The 25,161-nt window shown below is 42.9% G+C and overlaps 1 protein-coding gene and 1 long non-coding RNA gene across 2 annotated transcripts in view; one reads left to right on the top strand and one right to left on the bottom strand.

Moving 5' to 3' along the window:
* Dati (datilografo) overlaps positions 1-25,161 on the top strand; it is a 173,906-nt gene that overhangs the window by 25,054 nt on the left and 123,691 nt on the right. Inside the window, exon 3 of the mRNA XM_064129182.1 lies at positions 15,561-15,789. The gene's annotated coding sequence lies outside the window, so the exon portion shown is untranslated. The remainder of the gene's footprint in view (positions 1-15,560; positions 15,790-25,161) is intronic.
* Positions 550-15,656, bottom strand: LOC135166689 (uncharacterized). Its single transcript, XR_010299732.1, has 3 exons — positions 15,530-15,656; positions 949-1,780; positions 550-868 (listed from the first exon to the last, which is right to left on the bottom strand). It is a non-coding gene; the product is annotated as an uncharacterized LOC135166689 (long non-coding RNA).

Genomic DNA, 25,161 nt, shown 5'->3' with positions numbered 1-25,161 from the left:
CCTCGTCCCCTGCGTTTGCTGTGAGGGGGGTAAAAGGGTGGCCCGTAAGAAACTGGCAAGAAATGAATATTCATGAGCCGACACTGCCGCCTTCGAGGCTTTCCCAACCACCCCTTCTGCCTCACTTGCAACTTCCTTCTTACCTCATACCTACCTTGCAACTTGATTTTCATTCTTGTGAGATTGTGGTTTTGACAAGAAAAAAAATTGTCTTCGTGTTGTTGAGATATCGCTGGGGTATAGTTGGGATTTCTCAGGGTTGCTCCCATATTATTTTCAAATATTTATTATCCTCTGAAGGCTTTTGAACAATTTCAACTGAGGTACCTGTTCAGAACTAGACACCACCTAAAAATGGTCGACTCTAGGGTAGAATTTATTATTTTTACTCCTCCAATGATAGGGTGAAGATTGTAGTTTAATTCCTAGATAAACACACGCCCCTTTATTCGCCAATTTCCTTAGTTTTTTTAGTAGAAATTGTAACAATTTTGGGAGGAGGAGTTGTCTTGAATAATGCGAATGATTCGTTTAGAGAGATTGAGAGTATGAAAAAAATATTTTTTTATTTAGAGATATTCATATGGAATGGCGAAAGTGAGGGGTGACAATGAGGGGGGCATCTGGGGATCCGCCGTTTCCAAAGTACACAGAGAGTTGGTTCTAACTTGCAGTCAGTGGCAGTTCTCCTCAAACAGGGTAGATTATATTCTCCGTAGCCTTTCCCACCTCAGTCCCTCTACATTTGCCAGTCATGAGTGCATCCACTCAGAGTCCGTGAATCAGGAAAAGCCGATGTCTTCTTGGATACACCAGCTCCGGTTGAATAATTGAGATGTGCTGTGTCATATGTTTGATCAGCTAGAAACTGTGTTCCAAATTAGCCTGATTGATCATCATTAATATTGATTATTCGAATAATAGAGGGAAAAATAATACATTAGTTACCTAATCGTACGAAGAACAATCATTTCCGTTCATGTTCCATATTCTCAATTTAATTTAACAAATATTCTTCAAAAAACGTTTCTGAAGGTAGATATTCCGTACTGAGAGAATTTTTTTTAAATTACGGAACAGTTACGCACTTTTTCAGGAAACTTTCAGAAAAAACTTTAGAACGTTCGAGAAACAGTAGACAGAAAGAAATTTTGGATAAAAATAAAACCTCTGGAGGGGGAAACGTGGGATAAAATGATAATCAATGACTTGGAAACTAATTTTTGTGAAAAAATTAATCTTGGTCAGTCATTTCATCCCCCTCCCCCTGAAGGTCTAATTTTAACGTAAAATATCATCCCCTGTATGGGACGTTAAGGGAAAAAAATCGTAATTGTTCCATAATTTTAAATGAATATTATTTTGGCTGACAAATGATGGTCCGTAATATTTCCAAAAAATTACTCTCCGTGCGATGATTTTCTCGAACATTTCTGAAAAAATTTCACCCACTTTTCCAAATATTTTTCTCTCCCTCAATGTCTCCAGTTTCCCCGGGTACCTTATCTCCACTACCACTCTTCAGCATACCACTAGCCAGGCAATTCTCCATCGGCGTCTTTCTCCAAATGCTTTAAATCCCGGAATAGTGTCTTCGAGCCTGATTTACGAAGCTGTTAACGTATCCGATAAAACACCAGCAGGCGCGCCATGGTCCCTTCAAATTTTACTGCACCTCCCTACAATTGAGAAAGGCATCCCCCGAAGCCCTTCCATGAATGTCTCCATTCGTAACGTCCATCCCAGAATGACAATGTCTCAACAGTCACCTCCACTCCATCTATGAACAGAAGAATTATTTTATGAATGCTGGTTGATTATTCCTGAGGACAACAGGATGTCTAAATTTTTTATTATCACGAGTCAACTATTTTCAGGTATTTCGCTATCATTCACTTGTCTCGGCTTCTTAATATTTCAAACAATCCCGCTCCATGGAGAATGGTTTGAAGTATGGGGGGTGGGGGGGTGGGGGTGAATTCAGGGACTAAGAGATTCTCGTGGAGAAGGGAAGAGGAGTGAAGGGAGACAGGGGGCACGCGGAGAGGACGAGACTCATCCAAGTTGGCAACTTTTGGCCGTATTAGCTTTTGTATATATATTACCTCATTTGCGAGAGGAAAGCTTATACTTCTACTCAACTATATGTATATAACACCGTCCCCCCCCCCTCGCGCGCGCACTCGCCGCATACTTGTCCTGTATGTTCCTATGCAAGCTACCCCCTTACGATAAACTCGTCCAACGTAGACTGCAGCTGTATTCCTGTCGCATAAATTATCCAACATGGAGGTACTCTTCGTTGCAACCAACTTCATCCGGACTGAGTTGAGAGGGAAAAATATAACGGATGGATTTAAAAATGGAAAATGTAACGGGAAGTGTCAAAAGTTTTATTTTGTCAATTTGGAGACTTTGGGGGTGAAAAATTCAATGGGTCTATGAACAGAATAGGGTTGTATTGCTGGTAATTTTTTAAGAATATTTTAAAAAATATAATTCGTGTGAAATAAACTTTGTCCGCGGAAAGTCGTTCGATGAATTTTTTGGAGCGTTACGAGGATCTCGCGAAGATCTTTCGATGATGCGGATGATGATTTCGGATAGATCTTCGGGAGAATAAAATTTTCAATGTGCTTATCTTTAGAGAGATAAGAAAAAGGTCTCTCGAAAGGGTTGAAAAAACTGTCTTCCTGTAATTTCGAAAATTCTTATTTTTTTTAATTTATAAAATACCCCAGTGAAACAGTATTTTCTAGACTATATCTGGATGGAATATAGTTTAAGCTAGACGAATGGTGGATGGTCGCGGAAGGGTGGGATGAGTCGGGGTGGTATGGTTAGAAGCGGCCGAGACTGGTAGAACGAGGAGGTAAGAGGAGGTGAGGAAGAGAAGAGTCGAGGTGGGTAGTTTTCGCGGAGGTTATGCTTTGCCTGGGGTTTCTCTCTACTGCACCCTCGCCCCTACCCCCTTACCAGTACTCTCTCAAACCACCTACTCCTCTTTTCCTTCGTCCCCCCGCTCTTACCACCCCTCTGTTCATAATATCCTGCACGTCAGACTTTGAAAACTCCAACAATTTCCTCCTGCCGCGTGGTTGGTGAGTCGTGCGGGGGATGTTGGGGTGGGGTAGAGGGGGATGGTGAGCTTTTCGGCCTCCCGTTGGAGACGCCAAAAAGGGGGGAAATGGGTGGGTGGATGAGAGAGAGATTGAGGATGGGAAAGAGTAAGGTGGGACGGTTGGGGTGGTAGGGAAGTGAAGAGACGGTGCCAGGGAGACGAGTTTCGAGTTTACATAAAGTTCGGGCCACATCAATAATTATAAGTAGTGAGGCGAAGGCAAGATGGCGGCATCCTGGGCATGCCACTAACGTATAACCTACGAGTCATTATTCAAAGCCTTCTTCCTTCCCTTATTTAATGTCGAATGTCTGTCTCCGAAGTCAAAATCCTTGTAGCATCCACTCCCTCTCTTATTCTCTTTCTATCGTTCAACACTCAGACACTTTGGTTTTGACGTGGACACATCTAGGAGGTCGTTTGGTGGAAAAGTCCGTGTGACACCCCATCCGGGGGATTTTGTTTTCCAATTCGGGCAATTGAGGAATTTTAATGACTTGTTTTGAAACGATTAGCTCATCTTCTCTTTGTTGTCCTGAGGGAGAGAATAATCTATTTTTGATGAAGGATATGGGGAGGGTGATTTTTTATGGATCCTTGGGTTGTGAAAAAGTCAATGGTATTTAGGGTTAATTTCTCAGGATCTTTAGGAATTTTTCTGAGGATTTCTGCAAAAAATTCATTAGAATTTTCAAGCGGCTCTGCAAATTTTTGAGAGCTAAAACCACAAAGTTTTCATTTTTATATCTGACGGCTCCACGCGATCCGTTGATCCTATCAAGGATACAGTGGTCCCCGGGTTTTTTTTTTTCAACTCTGGAATCATCTCGTGAGTATGAGGCTTTCGAAGACTCATCTCCTTCTCCCATTTCCCTTTGGTATTCCCCTTTCATTCCCGGGAATGGTTTTGACGAGGGTGGAAAATTTCTGACACCTCCCCCGAGACATCCACCACTGTTGGACTTGAAATTATTTCAACAATTTTTCAGTTTTTTCTTTCTCCTTGTGAGTGATAAAATTAAACCATCAGATGATGAATTTACCGGTGAAAAATGTGATCACATTATTCGAGGGTTGTTACGGAAAAAGGAGGAAAGTAATCTGCGGTTTTCTTTTCACAGCTTTTTGCGGCTGCGAGGGTGGTTACAAGGGGTTGTGGTTTTAAAAGCGAAGCTGCGATAAACGGAGGTTGGGTTTATCCGGTTGGGAACAGAAACGAATTATTAATGACGAGAAATAATGTTAAACAGTCAGCGAGATCGATATCGCCATTTTTCAGTCAAAAATCAGCAGACCATTTTAAAAATAATTATTGACGAAAGTAAAAATTTTCCGAGGAATTTTCCAACGTTGAATTTACCCGTACAAATGTTACTTTAATATTGACAGTGTTGTATGTTTGTCCAGCGGTGGAAAATGGACCTAAGCCCATTAATTCTTTGACTCCTTGTGGCTATTGTGGAAAAGTGAGTGGTCAGTGTTGCGGTAAAGTAGCATACGAAGAGCCAAAGTTGAGTGGTTGTATTCAAGTTAGCATTGCCAGGAACGGTGAATATGACCGATGTGAAATACAACTAAGAGGGAAGGCTTGGGCATCAGGTGGATTCGTGGAAGGTATAGTGCTGCATGTTGAAGAGTTAGCTGGATGGTAACGTTGTTTCCGGTTGAAACGCAGATCTGGTGTTGGCCTAAACTCAGTGTGTCCTCTCTACTATCATTACACTGTCTACCTACACACGTGGAAACTCAGGGGAAAATCTAATGTCGGGACACAAGGGCGTTTGGCGCGTTGGCTTCCGCCAAGCCCGCTTAACTTTTAATGCACGTGGATTAGTGCCGGCTGGAAAAGGGATGCGAAACTTTGCTACTAATACGTTTTGTCATTAATCTTATTCGTTGATATTGTCTTTCTGGGGAGTTTCATGATATCTCATCATCAGTTGATTAGCCGGACTGCGATTGGTGGATGGGCCCAACGGCCCGATGATGAGTTGGTCTCTCACGCAAATGATTGCAAATTATTTCCTTCAATTTTTTTTGTATTTCCGTTTTATCGAGCGGTAACCTATTGCATCGGTTTTTCTGTTCAATTGAAATTTGGAAATTTCCGAAAGTTTCTGATGGTGCCCCATTATTTTTTTTTATCGTCTCTGTTTGGGTAGAGTTGAGTCAATTATTCGCCTCTCCTACTCCCTCTTTTTAATTCATTACTGAAACGTTGAAGGGTGAATGAATGGTTGCACGCAAGGAGCGAGAGACCGGTGAAAAGAAAAAAAAAGGAGGAAAACAGCTTAACGGGGTTAAAACCACCCTCGTTTATACTGGAAAAGGTAAAAAAAGTGGCTAAGCGGTGTTTTATGGACCCAACAAGCAGCGTCTACGTCATTTTATACCCGGGGTATGTTGAAACACACATACACCTTTGGGTAGTCTCTGCTTTTTACACCCTTGTTGGAAATTAGAGGCTTTTTGTGCTAAATATACCCCCAACCCAGATCCCAGTGAATCTCATTTTAATTTTACCTCTTTACGGAGAATATACTTCAGTCTTTTAGGTAGGTTGTAAAAAAATTTGATATCAACAGTGTGTCCTTGTAATTTGCCATACCCGAGAGTTTTTAATCCCCGAAAATGAGAAGAAATATTGAACTCGTTCAAGACAGATAATGTCGGCCTTTTTCACGTAATAAAAGGGTCAACGTTGAGTGTCTTTGTGAGGCCAGTTAAGTGAAAATAAAACGCTCAACCAGATGGTCAAGAGGGTGTGAAAATGAGGCTGACTTTTTACCAGTATAAATTATCCAACACAAAGGATCACCTCTGGTGTCCGTACGGAGTGAAATTTCTCATAAAAATTCTAGTGCCACTACCGGTCATTTTTCCTAGTCAACATTTTGCCGCTCTTTTCCCGGATAAAAATTCCGCCGCTGCACTATCGAGGCGTAATTTGTCAAGACTCAAAAATTTCCCATTCAACCCCACAATTTAACCATCAGCCTATGGAAATTCGTCAGATTTCATCCCCTATTAGGTGCCAATCATCATAATTTTCCCACGACTTTTCTTGCGGTTCACTAAATCAGCCCGATCAATTCAAATCATCGCAATTGGATTTAATGAGATTTCATTAATGCCGTCGTTAGTTCCTTGGTAAATGAATTAACGGCAATTACTCGAATTACCTCGATGAAGTCACGTGTAATTGGGGTGCACACAAATTTTTCATTGAATTTTAATGAACCAGCATAAACTCATTTCGAATCATCTTAGATTCATTACAGAGCATTGTGCCCTCTGCAATACGCGAGAATAAATTTATCCTTCAGGTTGAATAAGGGAGTGAGGAACATTGCGAGAAGGAGAAAATCTGAACATGGGTGAGTGGTACTGGGGGGTAGGGGGGGGGCGGGGGATGAGGGTGAGTGCGGGTGTTGCCCAAGGCAATATAACTCGAAAATGGTTGCTGGGTTTGCGAGAGAGTGCCGTTATCATTTCTTAGCTCCGATATCGCCCACCCCCCTCTCTCTCTTGTACCCACCCCTCAGCCGGTTATTACTGCACCCCCGGGGCTACAGCCACGGACTCTTAGATAAGCCACCCACCAACCAAGCTAGATGGTGTATTGTCTGTTTCGCCCAACTGTGTGTATATATTCCATCCTCATGGCCCATCCTCGGCTACTGCTCTTACTCTCTTTCTCACTACCAACCCAGCCCTTCCTCTCCCCCCCCCCTCCCTGTTGCATCGTCTCCTCGTATACGAATGTATAGAATTGTTTCAGAATCGCCCGAAGCTACGCGAGATTACTTGGGAAAACGGATATGTCGTTTGGCTACTGATAAATTTGCCGCGCGGGACATACGACAATACGAAAAGGACTCTTGTCCCTGGCAAAGGAAACTCCTCCTTACTCCCTTATGGTCCTTGCCCGTCTCGGGGGATTCAAAAGATACTCAGAATTGGTTTGTTGGTTCAATTGTCTTGTGATTACCAGTGTGTACTGAATTGACAAAATCGAGTAAAACTTGGTGGAGGGAAAATGTTGGGGTAAAATGAGTAAACAAGTGGTGAAGGTCAATGATGGGATTGTCCATTGATTCGTTGGTTGGATGAATATTTGTCACGACGAGGGATTATTATTTTTCACTGAGGACAGTCATAATTCACCACTGATTAATCGTATTCGTAATTACTGTCGAGTTTAATGAAAATTTCCGGGAAAGTTACCGTTAGGTGGAAGCCAATGATGAGGAGCGGTGGGTGGATGAGGATATGCATGGACCGAATGGTTGTTTGAGGGGAAAGGTGTAAGGGTATGTATGAAGTTGGGTTCTCGCGCCGGTAGCGCGGATTTTACGAGAATTTCCGAGACTAATTTCTCTAGCGCTTTTGGAGGCCTCGCTCCGGCCCAGGCAAGCGGGCGTCGTTAATTTCTGACGTTAATTGCTAAGCCTGAAGTTTCTAGAAATTTCCTTCGCTCACCAACTACCAGCCCCTGCCCCTCTCAAACCTCTTTCCTAACCCACGGATTTTAGCTTTAGGTCCTTTGCATACTCTAACTCAACTCTCCTCTCGTGGATGCCCCTTTCCCCGCTCCTGCATTGCTCCGCTTTTCGCCCTTGACTCCTTCTATTTCTCTTCATTCGCGTTTCATTACGTATGGGGGGGCAAAATCGTCGGCGCGTCTCTATTCGGTGTAATGTTTCGTGCATCAACATTTGTCGAGGGAAGTAGGGGATAAATTAATGGTGAGGTTTATATTAGAGGCTGTTGAGATGTTTACGAAGAGGGAGATTTTTGAGGGAAATTTGGAGATCTTGAAGAGGTAATTGAGGAATTTTAAGATATTTTTGGCATCGTCTTGGGTGAGAGGAAGAGGCAGCATATTCTGAAGTAGACTGAGGGTTCAATCGTTATTTTTCCAATTGGCTGTTGATCCGAGTCGTTCGACAGGTTGCCATGAGGAATTATTATTATTCCTGTCAATGAATATTTGCACAACTAAGATTAATTTTTTCAAATAATTTGTGTTGCATAAATTCTATCGAAGGAATTTTCTCTGAAAAAATGTCACGTGGACATCGGTCTGACTTATCACGGATAAACTACTGCAGTTAATGAGGATGATATGGTTTACGACAGATAGCGATTGGCAGAAAAAAAAATTCCTGACGATGATTTATCTTTTAAAAATAAATGGTGAATTTCTTCCAAGTTTTTCTTATCAAAAACTCCTCGAATTCTGGAGTTTTCCGCCATCTTTGACCGTGCTTAGTGGCCATGAGATGGCGAGGAGTGTAGACTCGAGTTTGCCTGGGCTTTCCATAGCTTGTCTCCATCCACCCCTCTCCCTCGCCCTCCAGAAAATCCACGGAAAATGCGACGGCAGAAGAGTCACCTCTCGTCCCCCTTCCACTCTTCCAACCCCTTGAGAAACCACGGGGTGCGGCGTTGAAACTGCGCGTCGAACGCGCGAGAGAGCCCGTAGGAAGGGGGAGCTCAGAGACTTTACTTACTTACACCCTCATCTCGCGGTAGCACCCAAAACCCCACCCCCCCAACTCACCATTCCTTTTCTCTCTTATCCTCGAGCAGTATCTAAGGCCGAAAGAGGACAAAATTATTACGCGAGTCAATGAATAAGAGGAGGAAAGAAATATCAGTACGGTATCCTGGTGGTAAGCGCGCGCGCAAAAGGTACCGTAACGATTTTCTGCTCCTTCGAAGGAATATGAAAGGCGATATTTGCGCGAACGCAACCCCTAGGGGCGCAGTTAAGGGGCCAGCAGGGGGCGGAGGGGGGGCTGGTGAAGGGGGAGTTAGTGATGGTGTTGGGTGGGTGGTTGGTAAAACGGGAGGGAAGATTCTCGCGAAAAGCCGAAGGGGTAGGGAAAAGGTCTGGTCTATGTGTACTCTATGGAAAAGGAAACTAGGGGCGGAAAGAGCCCTGGCTATGCTGGGCAAATACAAGTGGGGGGTGGGATTTAAAGGATGAAAGGGGCGAAGCCTTCTTTGCCCCGTGCTATTGCATCTCTCTTTGTCTTCTATCTGTTTTGCTCGTCTCTTTTCCGTTATATATGTGTATATATATATATGTGTGGATGTACTGAGGCCCTGCAAAGTGGAGTTTCATGATTCCTCGGAACCTCAAATTTCATCTTTCGATGAATACAGAAGAAACATTCAATATCGGCAAGTGAAGCCGTGGGCGATTGTCGAAAATCATTAATCACGATTTTTTACAGACCTCCTGACCTTCTGACTTGTGGTCAGTGAGTGAGTAAAGCAGGGAAGGTTGAGACAGACTAGAATAAGTCAGGTTTGATGAGTTAGGAAAGAGATATAACAGAGGTTTGATGATTTCAAGGCTGCGATTTCATACTTCAGTGAATATTAGAGAAATTCACAATATCAGCGTCTGAAGTCATCCGCGATAATCGAAAATGGCTAATAAAGTTGATTCATAGTGCATAATGATATTGGCTTATCGTAATTGATTACGTTTACCCCCTGGTCTTTGACAAACAACTCAAGCGAAAACGGACAGTGGGAGGAAAGCAGAAGAGGATAAAAGAGGGCAGAAGGGAGTGACGGTTTTCACGTTAGACTCAGGTTCTGGAGACTTAGAGTTGGTAATTAAATACAAGGAAGCTCTCTTGGCCCTGTCTCAACTTACTCTATCCCCACCAACCCCCCCCTTATTCTCTTTACTCCTTTAGACACTCGTTCTTCTTGTGCAGTAGAGCACACCCTTTCCGGAAAATGTCTGTGCGCGTGGAATACTAGAGAGGGTTGTATTTAATTTGAGACTTCATTCGATTTACTTCAGCACTCTCCGCGAATTGGATTCAAGGGTCTCAGACCTGGTTCATTAAGGATTTTCTTGGATGATCATGAGGGAAGCAAAGATTCACTGGGATAGCACTTGGTGGAGTTCCGCGACCAATGAGATTCACGCAATTTTTTCATAAATCAAATATTAGGTCAAATCGAATTGTTGATACAGACACATACGTGTGTATCAAACAGGCAATGCCATTATCGACAATAACAATATTACAAGAGCCCATCCCTCATACTGTCTTCCCTCTGTCCCAGAGGCCTCTGACAGGTCCTCTCTCGTTTCCTTTACCTGAACGGTGTTTCCTCGCTGCATCCAACTCACCCTCTACCAAACAATTTCTCACCCTCCACTATCCTTACATTACCCTCTTTCTCGGCTTGAGACTCCTATGGGGTACCTCTCATTCCATCCCTCTCGCTTTCTATCCTGGACGAAACTCAATTCCCCAGGCAGCGAGGCCTGAACGGAGATGGTGCACACACTTTGCCCTGGCTCCCACCCGCTGCACAAGACGAAATTTCATTCCACCCTTACCATACCCTCTCTGCCTCTCCCCTCCTCCCCCTCTACCACTCCCATTTTCTCTTCTATACAATCTACCAATACCGCCTTATCATCCACTCTCTCGCACATACACACTCTACAGTAATTGTGCACGCTAAGCAACCTGGAACCTGCATTTGGTATCAAGACTAGAGTAAAACCTCTTTCGAGTTGGGGCTTTATTAAGGTCGTGGCCATATTCATAATAATAATAATAATAATAATCCTTCAATTACGTTGAAGCACGGTCGGAGGGATTGCAAAAAAATGGAAATTCTGCTGACAGAGAGCTTCTTTCGAAAACTAGCTCACAACCAAGAGAAAGCTTTCTCAGTGGAAGGATCATATGTTTGGAGCGGTCATGTGGCATTAACAACTCTGAAGGCAGACACGTTATGACAATATCCATGGCAATCAGTGTGCATCATCCCCATTACACCAGACTTCATCTCCGGAAAGCATCGGACTGGTGACGATCGTGAGATACTTTTCAAAAATTAGTCCCCACTGACAAAAGGAAAGAAGCCCTTTGATAAATGAGGAAAATCATAAAAATTAAAATGATAATCTCCTTCTTTCCATTCTCCCCCAAAATCCTCTGTAATTGAATACCCTCATCCCTTCTTACAATCCTCCCTCAAGTAAAAACTTTTCATTCCAAACCCTCGGGTGTTATAGCTTCAGTCGTAGAATATTTGTTGGCTTCCTCCAGTGTTCCTCTCTTTTCCTATTCTCCAATTCTCCCTTTGCCCCTCTACACCGATCCCGCGATGGAACTTTACCCGGTGGTACAATAAGACGGCTCAATGAAAACGTCCTTTACTGGCAGCACTGAATGCTTATACGTCTCGTTCCGTTTCGCTATTTGCGAGATATCTCTCCGTTCTCGTCGCAAACCAAGAGGAGTTGGTAGAAAGAGAGGAGAACGCCACCAGGATGAGGTGGTGGAGGAGGAGGAGGGGGGGTATAGTTGGGAAAACGGCTCAGCCAATGAAATCGCTGAGTCGGAGGTGAGCTTTTACGGCGTTCTTACAGTGGGTGGGTGTTGGGTACTACCACTCTGCCTCCTCAACGTCAACTAGAAAGGAAAGGGAATGAAATTTGTGTTTGTGACTGCTCTCAACTGCCTTTCACATTTATACGAAAATATATATGTATATAATCCAATGTTCGGTTCTTATTGTTTCAGCTTCACAAACCCTAGGCGTTTCTTGCTTTTACACTGTCTCTAACACTTTTACCTATTCTATTCCCTCTCTCCTTCACCAATTTCCTCGCACTCCACTGGCGCTATCGTCCTTGGTGTGCTTAGAATTTTAATGAACCGGCTTAGAAATTGTTGGTGGAATTAGATTTTAGAATGAGATTAGGTGACGCCACCGCTAGGGGTCACCCCTCGCACTCGAGACCGTTTACCAACCGACCACTGTCTAGGAAATAATTGTCATTTTACGTTATTTTGGTGGAGCAAGTTGGTTAGATAGAAGTGATGCCAAGTGATTGGAAGATTCAAGTATCTTATCAATAGTCACACTTCGATTAGTCATAGTTTTTGGGGTGGCAGGTTGTAGAGCCACTTCGGGGACAAGATTGAAGAGTCTCTCGAGGACTGTAGGTATGACAACTGTAATTAATTCAATTCGATTTGCTAATAGCGTTACCTTCATCCTTCACATGACAACGAAAATACAAAATTGGTATAATATGAACTAACGACCCTGGAAAATTTTCGTACCACGGGGTTGGGGGGTACTTAAAAGCTCGGGATATTTCAAGGCATACCAGGGTGTGGTTCTTACACGGAATAAGAGGGTGGCACCCAGGGCTTTCACCAACCTCCCTCCCCCTCTCCCCCTCATCCAACTCCCTTTTCTGTCCCGAACAAGATGCCTTAAATAAATGAAACTTCTCGAGCGGTGGCGCGCAAGAACAGGCGGCACCGGCATATAAATTCTCTCGCTTCGTAATTTCAAACTCAAACACCACCAGGGCACTCGGTACAAGCCCTCTACCCCACCCCCTTCACCGTCTCTTGCCACCCACCATTTCGCTTAACCCTCGGCAGGTCCTCTCTCTTTATCGTTCTCCAACGTAAGGAAACCTTTGGGGGCTGTGATTTTGGATTGCCAACTGTCATTGCAAAGTGACGACAATAATTATTAGTTTAATTGTGATTGTGGAAGATGAGGGAGGGTTTTCAGAGGGAAATTTATGGTAAGATGAAGAATTTTAGGGGTCTTGGTGTTGGAAGGGGTAGATGTGCAAAGCATTTCGAACGAGTTCTTCATCATTGCTGGTCAGGAATTGTCGGCATTCATTCAGAAAAAAATTATTCTATTCAGATACTAATTAATTTCTTTGAGAGAGTCCTTCTCCAGGCCAATTGTCATCCTTTCGATGTCTCTAACATTGAAAAATACACACCCTTCCGTCCATGCCCAGGAGTTTAGAAATTTTTATTGATAAGAGTTCAAGTTATTATATGTAAGAAAGTCTTAATAGCTTCAGTCAAATATTCAAGCTTGTCTGATTGATTCATTGACTTATTGAATTTGGATAAGTCAAGCATCTCCACGGACAACGATGCCAAAGTGTTGGTACACAAACTCTCGAGTCGTGTGATGAAGTGAGGTAACAAACGTGTGGATTCAGAAAGAGGGAGAAGGTGCAAAACAGTAGGAAAGGTGGATGGCTGCAAAAGCTTTGTCTCCAACTTCAGAGCCTCCACGCGGGTGTTTCGCGATTATAATTTAACGACGCCGGGGACGAGAAGCAAAGTTGGCCTCGGAAATCAATGCCGGAGACAAAAGCTAGCGACAAGGCTGGGCAAGGAAGAGCAACGAGGTTGATGCTGGGGTAGGATTCGGTAGGGGAAGGGGGGAGAATATGAGTTTTAGAGAGGAAGAGGCACAAGTGGTAAGAGAGAGGAAGAGAAAGATACCGAGGACAGGGGAGTTGTCTCGTTTTGGGTTTGAAAGGAGAGACACTAGCTTCAGTCCTTGGGCGAAATGAGAAAGTGTGGGAAGGGTGGGTTATTCCATGGATTTTACTATCACAAGTGTTGGAGGGCTCGCGGAAATTTCACGTATTTTCCGAAAGGATAATGCACAGGCACGATACCCGCTGTGGGTGGAGGCCATAACCCCGGAGACGCCACCCCTACACTCGGCCCTGATTTCGTACCCTTAAATTTCAACCCGTCCTCCCCTACCCGGGTATTTTGGGGAAGTCTTATGTGTGATGGCGAAAGAGGAAAAGGTTCTAACCCCTGACACTCACAATACAACTCGTCCCTCCTAGTGGGTGGTGACTTGTGCGTTAAGGGGTCTGATGAAATTCCAGCTATTGTTTTCACAGAGGGAGAAGATGGTCTGTTTGCCGGAGATTGTGAATAAAAAAATTAAAACTCCATTGATTTTGGAATAAAAATCAAATAACGTGGGAAATTGATGAGTTGACAGTATTCAATGAATTTCTGTCGAATAATTTGAAATGGGGAGCGGTGAATTTCCGGTGAATGAACGATATCTCCGAAGTGGCCTCATTTCAACTTGAGGGTCGTAAAAAAAGGTGTAGGATGACGGTGGCCAAGGGAGAAATTGTGGAATGAGTACTATATACTTTTGTGTATATAATCGAGAGGCACTGGAAAATGAGAAAGCGAATGGGGAAGGAGATACAGTGAATGGAGATGAGGAGTACGGCTTTTTCCAGAGGCTGGGGTAGAAGTGGTTGAAACGAGCGGGCCATTTGTGGTCTGGGTATTAAGAAATCTCTGTGGACGGTTGGCGGTTGGCCAAGCATTCGCCGGCAAATTAAAATAACCCATTCGTTCGAAAATAGTTGGAGTGGATTGTCTAGGAATTTTGCCCGCTCTATGCGGATTTTCCGGCCATTGTTTATGCACTTTGAAGTGCTCGTACGAAGGGATAAATTATTTCCATTTGCTGGAGGACCCCTTGCGTTCTTGAGAATTATTTAAAATTAAAGACGCTGATTTAAGATTCGTCAAACGGAGGAGTTAGCTATGTAATCCATAGTAGGAAGGGGGAAAAGGAAAAAGTTTATCATTTCGAAAAATGTCACGTCATTTTTTGAACTGTCACGTCATTTCTGATATAGTTGAACTCGAGAGAAAACAAAGGAGATGCAATGGGCGAGAAAGTGAGGAATGTGTGGGTTATTTGAAATAGCTCGCGGCCCTTTCATTTGTAAACGAAATTACAGAATAAGACCGAGGTAGGATAGAATAGAGGGTGGGTGCCTAGGAGGTTGAAAACGACTTCTAGGACTTGAGAAAGGGAGACAAGAGAATTCAAGTCCTTTCGCTGCGAATGCAAACGGCTCAAAGGAAATTGAGGAGCATTCACTCCAGCAGGGGCTCCTATTTCGAGGCAAAAGGATACGTCTTGATGAAAAACAGAATACTTGAAATGTAGGTAGAGGAATTCTCAAAAAAATGTATTATTCTCTTGCGAAATGAATTCCAGTGTAAATTGCAAATGCCGTGATATTTTTTTTAATAGGAAAAATTCATTTTTGTTCATAAAGGGAATCAAAATAATTTCGAATAATTCTGATTGTCTGAGGAGAGCGATAATAGGTTGAAAGAAAAATTAAAATTGAAATTATCGTAAGGAGAGATAAACCATTTGCTCAACGAAAATGTGTATCAAGGAGGCGGAGAATTAAGGACTGCGAGAACTCCCACCATTTCCCTCTCTCGGCGCTTTTTCATCCCTTATTTTAACTCACACTCATACACACGCTTAACTAGGGGCTTGGAAGAGTCTCTTGGTAAGACGGGGGTGGCAGCATGGCCGCTCACTTTACTCTGGGACTCCGCCCTCGTTGCGCCCCAACACACAATATACCGAGCGAGAAAAACTTTTTCAAAAATGAATAATTCCGCACATTTTCATCGACTAATAAAATCACATATGTTTTCAGCCCCCGACGACTACATTGACAAAATTATAATTTTAGCAAATGACGGATTAATGTGATTGCAATGAATGTACCTTAATTCGTCAAAAATATTGTTTGTTGTAGCGGATGATGGTGACCACTCGGTGCAGTGTAAAATCACGGACTAAACTCAGGACAGAGTGGTCAGTCCCCGAGAATCAAGTTCTATTCGGAAAAAAAAAGAAAGTAGGCGATTCTCCCCCTCTCCGGTGCGTCAACCCTAAAGAGTGACCGGTGGTAAGTGCCCATCGGGAATATTGTGGGAAAGGAAACCAGTTCACTGCACGGTAAAGATGCGGACTGTCCGCTAAAGGTCAGTACATATTCCGCACCGGGTTTATTTTTAGTTTTTTACATGAAGCGGTAAGATGTATCAAGGGTGGAGGATGTAAGAAGGGAAACCTGTTTCTGGGTCAAGTTAGTCCTTTCAGCAGGCTTGACCTGCACAAAAGTTTCCCCGGCATTCGCTCTCTTCGACTTTCACTTTTCGATGAGATCGGGAGGGGATGATAATCGTATAACATTTTTTTTATTAAAACAATTATTAATTTTGGTGACAGTTTGAAGTTTAACATTTTTCTTAGTATTTTATTTTCACGAGAGAATGACAGCCGAAAGATTAAATTCTAATTTGAATTTTGCGTCTATTGATAAACTTTCAAAAATATGTGCCCAGAATTAATCACGAAATATTCAAAACATTAAAGTTATCGACTTTTGAATTATAAAATTCAATCAATCCGACAACAAAAAACAGATTGTTCTCTCTTGTTTGAATTTGCGGTTCACTGCACTTTATCCAAAAGCGGTGAAAAAAATGAATTACCAAATTTAACAAAGGGAAAGACCACCCAATGATGCATGGAATAAGAATGCTGCACGGGGTCCCGATGTACCAGCCCAGCGAGGGACATTTAATAAGGCCCTTTACCCCCAGTTACACCTCAGGAGAATGAAATTAACCCCGCGAAATACTGACCACTGGTCAGCGTTGTTCGAACGAAGAAGGGGATATTCAGATTTCGCCTTCGGGGTGAGATTTTCAAGCCCCTCACCTTCGTAAATGTCATCCCATGCGCCGGCTGATACTCAACTAATGAGGTGCTGTAATTGATTGTTAATGGCTGACTACCCACATCTGTATTCATCACCCAACACAGAGGGAAATATTTGGTAAAAATTACGAAACTGCTCATGCAATCCGGGGAATTATTTTCCGGCGATTTTTTAGTTGAGTGAACTGGGTTTTTTTGAAAATTAATTTTTTCTTTATGTGATTGACCCCTCACATCTGCATTCATGGCCCGATAATAGACAATTTTTCCCCATTCACCAGCTGAAATAACGAAAAAATAAGTCTCTTCGTTGAAATGAAAGTGGGCATTCGATACAAAATATAAATTCCATTCTACCTCAGACATTTGAATGAAAATATAAATTAAGAACCCGATCGTGTTTCTCAATAGTGGTCGTACACACTGACAGTCCCGCGATTCGCATCTGCCGTACAACGCGTACTATTCCAAAGTGCTTTCAGATCCCTCCAAAAATTATTCAAAAACTGGTTTAACTGGACGTTAACAAATACGCGGGCGTGTAACTCCAGTTAGTTTTGGCCTTTTATAAATGAAAACTGGTTGACTAAACTTTTCAATCCCTGGGTAGTTCTAACATAGCCGGTTTCTCCACGCGCAACCGAACCGAAATAAGTAGATAATAAAATTGGTCGAATAAATTAAAAATAAAATTTCGCAAGAAAATGAGTGCATCAAAATAATATTGCCAAACATCTTCTCACGCGGAAAGAAATTTTGGATACAAATTAGACCTCTAGAGGGTGAAACCAGGGGCCACATGACAATTATCGTGATAAAACTGAGGTTCATCCTTTGCTTCACACCTTGATGGTGGGCTAATTTTCACCTAAAATTTCTTTCCGCACAGTTATCACTGAAACGACTAGAGAACAATTATATTTTTTACAGTAATTGATCGCTCAAAAATACTTCAATATAGGTGACAAATTTCTGCGATTGGTGGTCATGGATTTCAACAATGATTCTATATTTAATTCTATACAAATGACAAATCGCGATGTATTAATTATATCGCGACACGACTCCATCGAAACTGCAAATTACCCATCGTATCCCCGATAAATCATTATCAAAATAGATACCAAACTCCACATAATGCAGCCCACCCTCTAATATTGATCATCATCTATCATTCCACTAAAAAAAAAAACCACCCTCTCCAAATAATACACTAGTCTTTGCAACGACCGAAGAAAATCAATATTTTTTCTCAGAAATAAAGCAGATATAGTCGTTTGGCCCACCCCATTCATTTGCGAAATTCCCTTTTCCAAGCGCTTCGAATTCCCGATCCCAAAAATATTTGATGGGAATTTTTTTTTTCTGAACGTGCGCTCCTGATTTCGAAAATCCCTATTGAAATCGCGTATCGATTGATTCCGAGTCTATGAAAACACGCGGTTATGAGAAATTCCACGAATTTGTAATAACGGAAACCCTTGGTCTAGATGAGTAACTAGTACTCCGAATACATAGTATATCATTCCTGAATGCCCACCCCTCACATCATCCTCTCCGCAATACCCACAGACTAGGTGTTGGTCGCAATAAATCGCATACGCACACAGGATGATCGACAACGAGAGTTCCAGATATGGGAACTGCGGGTGTAAATACCACTCTTGCCTCTCCCTCCCTCTCTCTACCCTCCCCCTTGCCACCCTTGCGTGCTCCATCATATATCGTTCATACCAATCGTCAATTTTGAGGTTAGACATTCCAGACGCCGATGTATCGCAGTCATTAACTTCCCCTCGGTGCATTTGTTGGGAGGCGGGTGTATCTCGTATCATTGATGCTTCGGAAATGGATTGTTTTGTGGGGATTACCGATATTATTGACGTGTCAGATCGGGTTCATTATTATTGACATTGGGCCAGAGAAATTGCCTGCAGATTCTATTTTACATCGCTTCGGGCTATAAAGAGCGCATTACGCAACAGCGTGCGTAATACCCTCTTTATTTTAGTGCATACCTTCTGTTCTTCCTCTTAACATTTTTTTTAGTACGCCTACTAATACTTTTTGTTTCTCGATTCTTGCCCTGACTATCCAACGAGAAATTAATTTTTATTAAACAGTTGGAAATGTAAACGTTAATATTTTGCGATTTTTCTGCGACGTGCGCTTAGAAAACTCTCCCACCGCTATTTTACCAACTTCACAATCGTCAAAAAATCTTTACCGCACTTGGCATGTCAATGGAGAGAGAAATTTAATTAAAATTTACGTCTTTTCCATAATTTGTCAGTGAAAACAATATTCAGTAAAAATTACGAAATAGTTACGTATTTTTCCGGAAAATTCACTGAAAAAGTGCGTAGCTGTTCCGTCATTTTTACCCAATATAATTCTGACTGTCAAATTACGGAAGAAACGTAATATTTCAAGAATTTTCCGCTCCACATAATAAAATATTATGTCACAAGGCTTTCCCCTTTTTCTGACAATTTTTATTCCATTTTTCTGTCACTCGCTGTCATGAGTTCCTCCCTGGGCCAAAAAAAATGGGGTTATAATTGTCGCAACCCCTATTTAGACAGCCATACCTCCAACCCACATCATACTTTCAACAATGTGTAAATTATCACACGCATTCCATCACTGGCTTGCACTCGTATCAAGTTTGCAGTTATGCCAGTGCATTTTTTGAATGTGTGGATGAATATGCATGTTAGAATACAGGGCGCGGATGCAATTCACGTTTCCCTCTTTCCACCACCTCCCCCGTTGCTCCCTATATCTGTATACGAGACAGGTTATATTTTATGGCTGTTATAAGTATGACGGGGGTAGGAAACTCCACGAATGACAGTCACGCGCGATAGAAAGAGGTTTTGCTGGGGTGCGGGAGGGAGGGAGGGGGGAAGGGGTAGAAGGTGGAATATGGAAAAGGGCTTTATGAGGAAGAACCTGAGGGTGGTTGGGTGGAGATGGGCGCATGCGAGAAGTAGAGAAACGTACATCGTAGTATATAAGTAAAGTTTGTTTCTCAACTTATAATAGGTACGCCTCTATGCTACACAGCGAAATACGAAGGATGAGGTATCCTGTGAAGGTTCTGAGGTTAGGTTACTATCGCTATATGGTACGGTGAAGCGAACTTACTGCTTGCGATAATAGACATTATGAGCGTGCAATCTATGATGACCAGATTTCATCGTTTACCCAGGTCATTAAAAAATAAATTTTAATGTGAGGGAGAAAATTATGATTAATTTCAGATGAGGGTGGGTTTTTCCCTCAGAGGGGGACATGATAAAGGTCATCAGTTAGCAATTTGTTGGGGATTATCAGCAAATTGAAGTGAAAGTATTTATGACAAGGAGCTGGTTTGATGGTAAATGAATGATGTTAAATGAAGGGGAATTCAGGAATGGAAAATTAGGTGGAAAAATGGGAATCAGTAGGGTTTGCATATCTGACAGCACGTGGTGGTGGATTTTCAATTGATTCGTATGTAAAAATACTGTCAAAGCTGAAAGCTGGCTCTTTGTCATAAATACCTATTGCTGATGTGGATTATCGGCGAGTGAAATTGGTTCCATATTTCGTACTCGCTTTGATATGTTAGCCATCAATCAAGAATAATGAACGTAGCAATGTTGAATATGTCGAATAATTATTCCGATGATATAAATTTCACGAGGAATTTCCATCATTGAAAATGATTTGAATTCTTCATCGATTTGAAGGGTTTCGGGTTAAAAATTATCTGCAGGAATTATCTAGAAGGGGTACGCCCTATTTTGAAGGGGAACTGGAGGTGGGGCTGAGGGGTTGGGTTGCGAACGTGGGCCAACGGCGTAGCATCGCAAAAGTTTTGCGTCATTTTCATCCATCAGGAATTGTAGAAATTCGTGAATAGCTATTGAATTTTAAATGTTACAAGATTTAAGCTGAAGGGAATCTAAATTTTATCATGAAATCAATTTTTAATTATGAATAATGATAGATCGAAGATAATTATTACCAAATTATGGTATGTCTCATGAATATTTCAACCCCAAAAATTCAATTTTCCCGTTTAACCGTTTTTATTGATCCTCAAGCCATCTAGAAACCCCTAACTACCCAAGATTTATATCTTCCCGATGGTAACACAGTCTCTGCAAACTTCGAAGATGCTGTAGTTTCTTGCACCCCCAGCCAGATGGCGCCATCCAAGACTTCGTAACCAACGAGACGAAAAAAACATCCCGACCCCGACAGCGATTCTCGTGTCTTACGTCGGAGGTCGCTGCGATCAAATCACGTGAAAAACTGCCGGCAGATTCCCTGGGGTGGTTGCCACCCCTCAACCCATTGCACCCCGCCGGCTTTTTTAGGCAAACAACCCCCCTGTATATCGTTCAGTGGACCGAAGTGTTACGGTGAGCTACCTCTTGGGTGACTTTTTTTTTCCAACTTGATTATTTTTTCCCACTTGTTGACCTGTGGCTTCCCCCCAGGGGTGAGAACACAGCTTTTTTTTTCCCTAGTTAATTAGCAAAAGACGACTCTCCAGATTTATTTTAGTCTCTCACTCAACGCATATTTTCTCAGCTACAAATCGAAAATACATCTGACATCTTCCCTCTTCGTAAATTTTCCGACTCCCCGACGTTAAGATTAATTATGCCCGAACAGGGACTAGCACTCGCTGATTACTTTGCGAATTTTCTTGTGACCCATCCCTCCCCCCACCGCCACCTTCCGGGTGAAGTCACTCTCTATCTACTGAAGGGTAGGTTTGGATTTTAATTCGTCACTCTATTCACCCGCACCACTTGGAGATCGACCACTGAGAGGCCTAAGAATTGGTCGTGGGAGGGCTTCCCATCAGAGTTAAAATAACAAGTCTACTTTTCCTAGTGATTTTACTGTGCATCCCGAGTCGAGTATAACTAATGCTTTTAGTTTACAAGTTGAGATAGCCGGATAGCATCAACAACCTAAAGATAACAATAACGCTTTTGATTTTAATTTTCTGAAAGAAATAAACCGCTGATAGATACGTTAACATCATCATGGGTCAGATTGCACATAACAATAATTCATTCGGTTCGTGGTAGTGCACTAGAGTGCGGCGCGAGTAATGACATCGGTAGAATGGTAATGATGTCGAAGATATCGGAAAATTAATGTAGTTAAATGGTTCTCCGAGTTACTGACTATTTTATCCACTAGTCCACGTGGGAAAATATTTTTCCAAAATACAATTTTTATAAACAGTTAATGAAACCTCGTTCGTAACGATGCTTTTGCTATTAGCGAAGAAAATATTCACCAGCTCCAAAGATTCTCACGAGTTTAATACCTCAGTCCACCTTCTGAAAATTAAAAAGATGGGGATGAAGCGGCCCGGAAGGGCGAGAGGGGAAGAATGGAAGAAAATAAATTGAAAGCAAAATTGTACTCGTACAAGAAAATGGAATTATTCCTCGACGCTGTTCCAACGAGATACGAAGAAAAAGACGAAAGATAGTGGAGAGTGGAATGAGGTCTATGGTGGATGAGGAGGGGGGGGCGTAGGAAAAGGGAAACAGGAGAGAGGGTTAGGTTGTCCGAGATGGATTCGGGCTCCATTGTGCCTGGCAAGGGAAGAAAACGGAAAGAGGAATGGGATAGCTTCAAGGTGGATAGCCTGGAAAAGAGAAGAAAAGAGGCACCATGGAGAGTGAGGTTATGTCGAGAAAAAGGTAGGTGGGGGTAACAGGTGGGGGAGTAGGTGGGTTGAGGAAGAAGGCGGACGCTCCTCGTTGAAGAAGGCAAAAGGAAGGTAGCGAGTTTCGAGATATTTTCTTCCGGCTACCGGCGGGAGAATTAAAAAAAAAATTAAAAGAAAAAGTTGAGGAGGTAGAAGGGGCTGAGGGGGGAGAGGGGTGGCTAGAAAAAAAAAATAAGAAAAGTTTCCGTACAACCTCGAGAGCGCACGCGATTACCGGAGGATGTAGAGAAACTCCTGGGGGTTTTTTTTTTTTTGTTCAATTTTTTTTTTCCTTTCTTGAATGGACGAACGAACGCTTTCTATTCGGAAAGTTCGCTCTCCTGTACCTACCCTCCAACACCCCCTCATCAGCTAGCCCCCGGCCGGTTTCCATTCTTCTCTATTTGGAAAATTTTACTGCTATCGTGCGATTTGTGATAGTCACTGGTTGTTCGGCTGATGATGGGGGGTAATTGTTGGTCGTAAAAATTGTCCTGATTTTTTTTTCTTTTTTTTTCGATTGACTATGTATTATTGCAATGGTCCGTGTGTGAATGGTATTTGGCGCTTGGCCGGCCAATGACCATTGACGAAACCACAGGATGTGCGGTGTGTCTTAGAGGTTTACCGGGTCCTCCAGAAGCACGCATGCAACGACATGCATCTCCACCGAGTGAAAACAAGGAACCCGTATGTGTAACCTTCGCATATAAGAGGCTGCATCTGTAACTGAATTGCCATCGATAATGGCAATTAACGGAAAACACGAGGGAAACGTAATTATATTTCCACGTGCAATAGAGACACCAAACGTCTCTGTTCGTCATCTATACACAACCGTTTGTCTTTATATCACATACATATATGGTGAATAATAGATGGTGCAAGGTTTTGGAGGAGCGTTCACGTCGACGACGATTTATTCCAAGGTGGAGGATATGCTAACCGAAATGTGTACGTTAATGGTTTTGGGTGTTCTCTCTGTGGCATCCAAAACCATTTGATGATGGGCATCAAACGTGTGTGGTGTATCTGCCAATAATGTCTCTCTGTGGTCTTTTGAGGTTGAAATCACGGGGGAGATTGTTCAACACCGACTACCCTATATACGCTGTCAGTATATTATGTTTAATAATTATCGGACTGTGATTGCGTCACCCCTTACAGCTCCTCTCATTCTCACAATTAAAAAAATATTTTTGTTCCCCATCCACTTGCTCCAGAGGAAGACTTGTTACTCAAAATTTTCTTCATTCTACCCAGTCCCCAGGATACCCTAATGAGGTTTCAATCAAGCTCCGGCGGATGACACCATCATCACCCATGATCAAATCATCATTCCCCCAATCATCGTCACTACACCCCTTTAGCCAGTCGTCGAGTCGGTCAACAAACTCCTCCAGCACATCCTCGGAGCTCTCATCTCCACTGACATAAATATTTTCCAGTCGTCGATCCTCGAGTGGTGTGTCATTTGCCACAGAAGTGAGCGCCAGAGCGATAACGGTCTTGGTAAGGGGTTAACGAAACTTTCTACACATAAGAAAATCACAAAGCGACCGAAGAGAGATGCCGCCATCAACCATTCCCTTGAAACATTTTCGTCCAGGGGCTTCCATCTTGCCGATATTATTGACGTTTTTTGCCACCCCTATTTTTCCACCCTCTTTTCCCCTTTTCGTTCGGGGTACCCCCTCTTGGGGGTGGGTTGAAGATTGGGGGGGGGGCAGAGGGTGGCGGTGGTGCGAGGGAGTTCTTCCTTTTCTCTCGCAGCTCTCTCCCCCTCCCACCTTCGTTTGTACCCTGTCGGGGTTTGAATGCCGGGGGAAAAGAGGGTTGGATGCCGCAGCAGGAGTCGAACGGGGGGTTGGGGTGGGTGGAAAACGTTGGGTGGAGGAAAGGGGAGGGAAGTAAGACGGCTCTTATTCGTGCGGGCTTTTTAGAATACTTTATTGACTGAGCCTTGGGGTGCAAAAAGGAGGAAAAGAAGAGGGTGAGAGAGGGAGGACCCCATGATTCTACCGGGGGGTCTGGCCTCTCTCGCTCTCTCTCTTTCTTCTCTCATTCCTGGCTTTTCTTTTTTCTCTCGCTCGACTCTCCCTCTCTCTCTCGTCCGCACAGCGTTTTTCATCTTATTCTAAGGAGAATAAGACGACGGATAGCGGAGACCGAGAGGAAAAACATTAAGAAATGTTGAAGGTGGAAGAAAGACATTCCCCTTGTCCCTCTTCACCGAGGAATCGTAGATGGTAGAGAGGGAGTGAGAAAGGCTCGGGCTCGTTTTTGAATTCAAATAGTGAGTGGATGGAGGTGAGATCCTTCCTCTTTTCTTGACTGGGTCTGGACCTCTGGCTCTGACTTGGGTCTCTGGCACTGTCTTTTGCCCGAGAAATTAATGAACCGGAGTATTATGAACGACGTAAAATTGCAGTCATCCCCAAGGTGTACTCAATTCATCTCACTCCATTCGTGGATGAAAAAGTGTTTTAGTGTTTGTGCACTATTCATTGGTTGTCATTCGTGGAAAATGATGCTGAAGTTTGGGGGTTGATTTGGATTGATGGAAAAAAAAATGGGAGAATTTTCTTTGATACTGCAACTGCTGTTTGCTTTTTTTTTAAAGCATTATAAAGCCCTTGGCCACTGCCCCAGATACGGACGGGGTATTTGGAAGACTGTTGTCTACCGGTCTACTTCTGTTTCTTCAGACAAAAGGCAGTGGATATGAGTACGGACGGAAGGGGCGTATATTCTGTACACAGGATCGAAAATTATGTCAAGAGGGGGAGAGGGGGCACGAGATCGGATTCGCACGGAATTCGTGACCGAGTGTACCATATGTTGACTGACCCCAGTTCACTTTTATGAATTTTTTTTTATGATTTTCTGGCCAGCGGTT

This window comes from Diachasmimorpha longicaudata, chromosome 10 (genome assembly GCF_034640455.1).
Source record: "Diachasmimorpha longicaudata isolate KC_UGA_2023 chromosome 10, iyDiaLong2, whole genome shotgun sequence".
Classification (NCBI taxonomy): domain Eukaryota; kingdom Metazoa; phylum Arthropoda; class Insecta; order Hymenoptera; family Braconidae; genus Diachasmimorpha; species Diachasmimorpha longicaudata.
The sequence above is the reverse complement of the archived record's forward strand: the minus strand, read 5'-3'. Positions and strand labels throughout refer to the sequence as shown.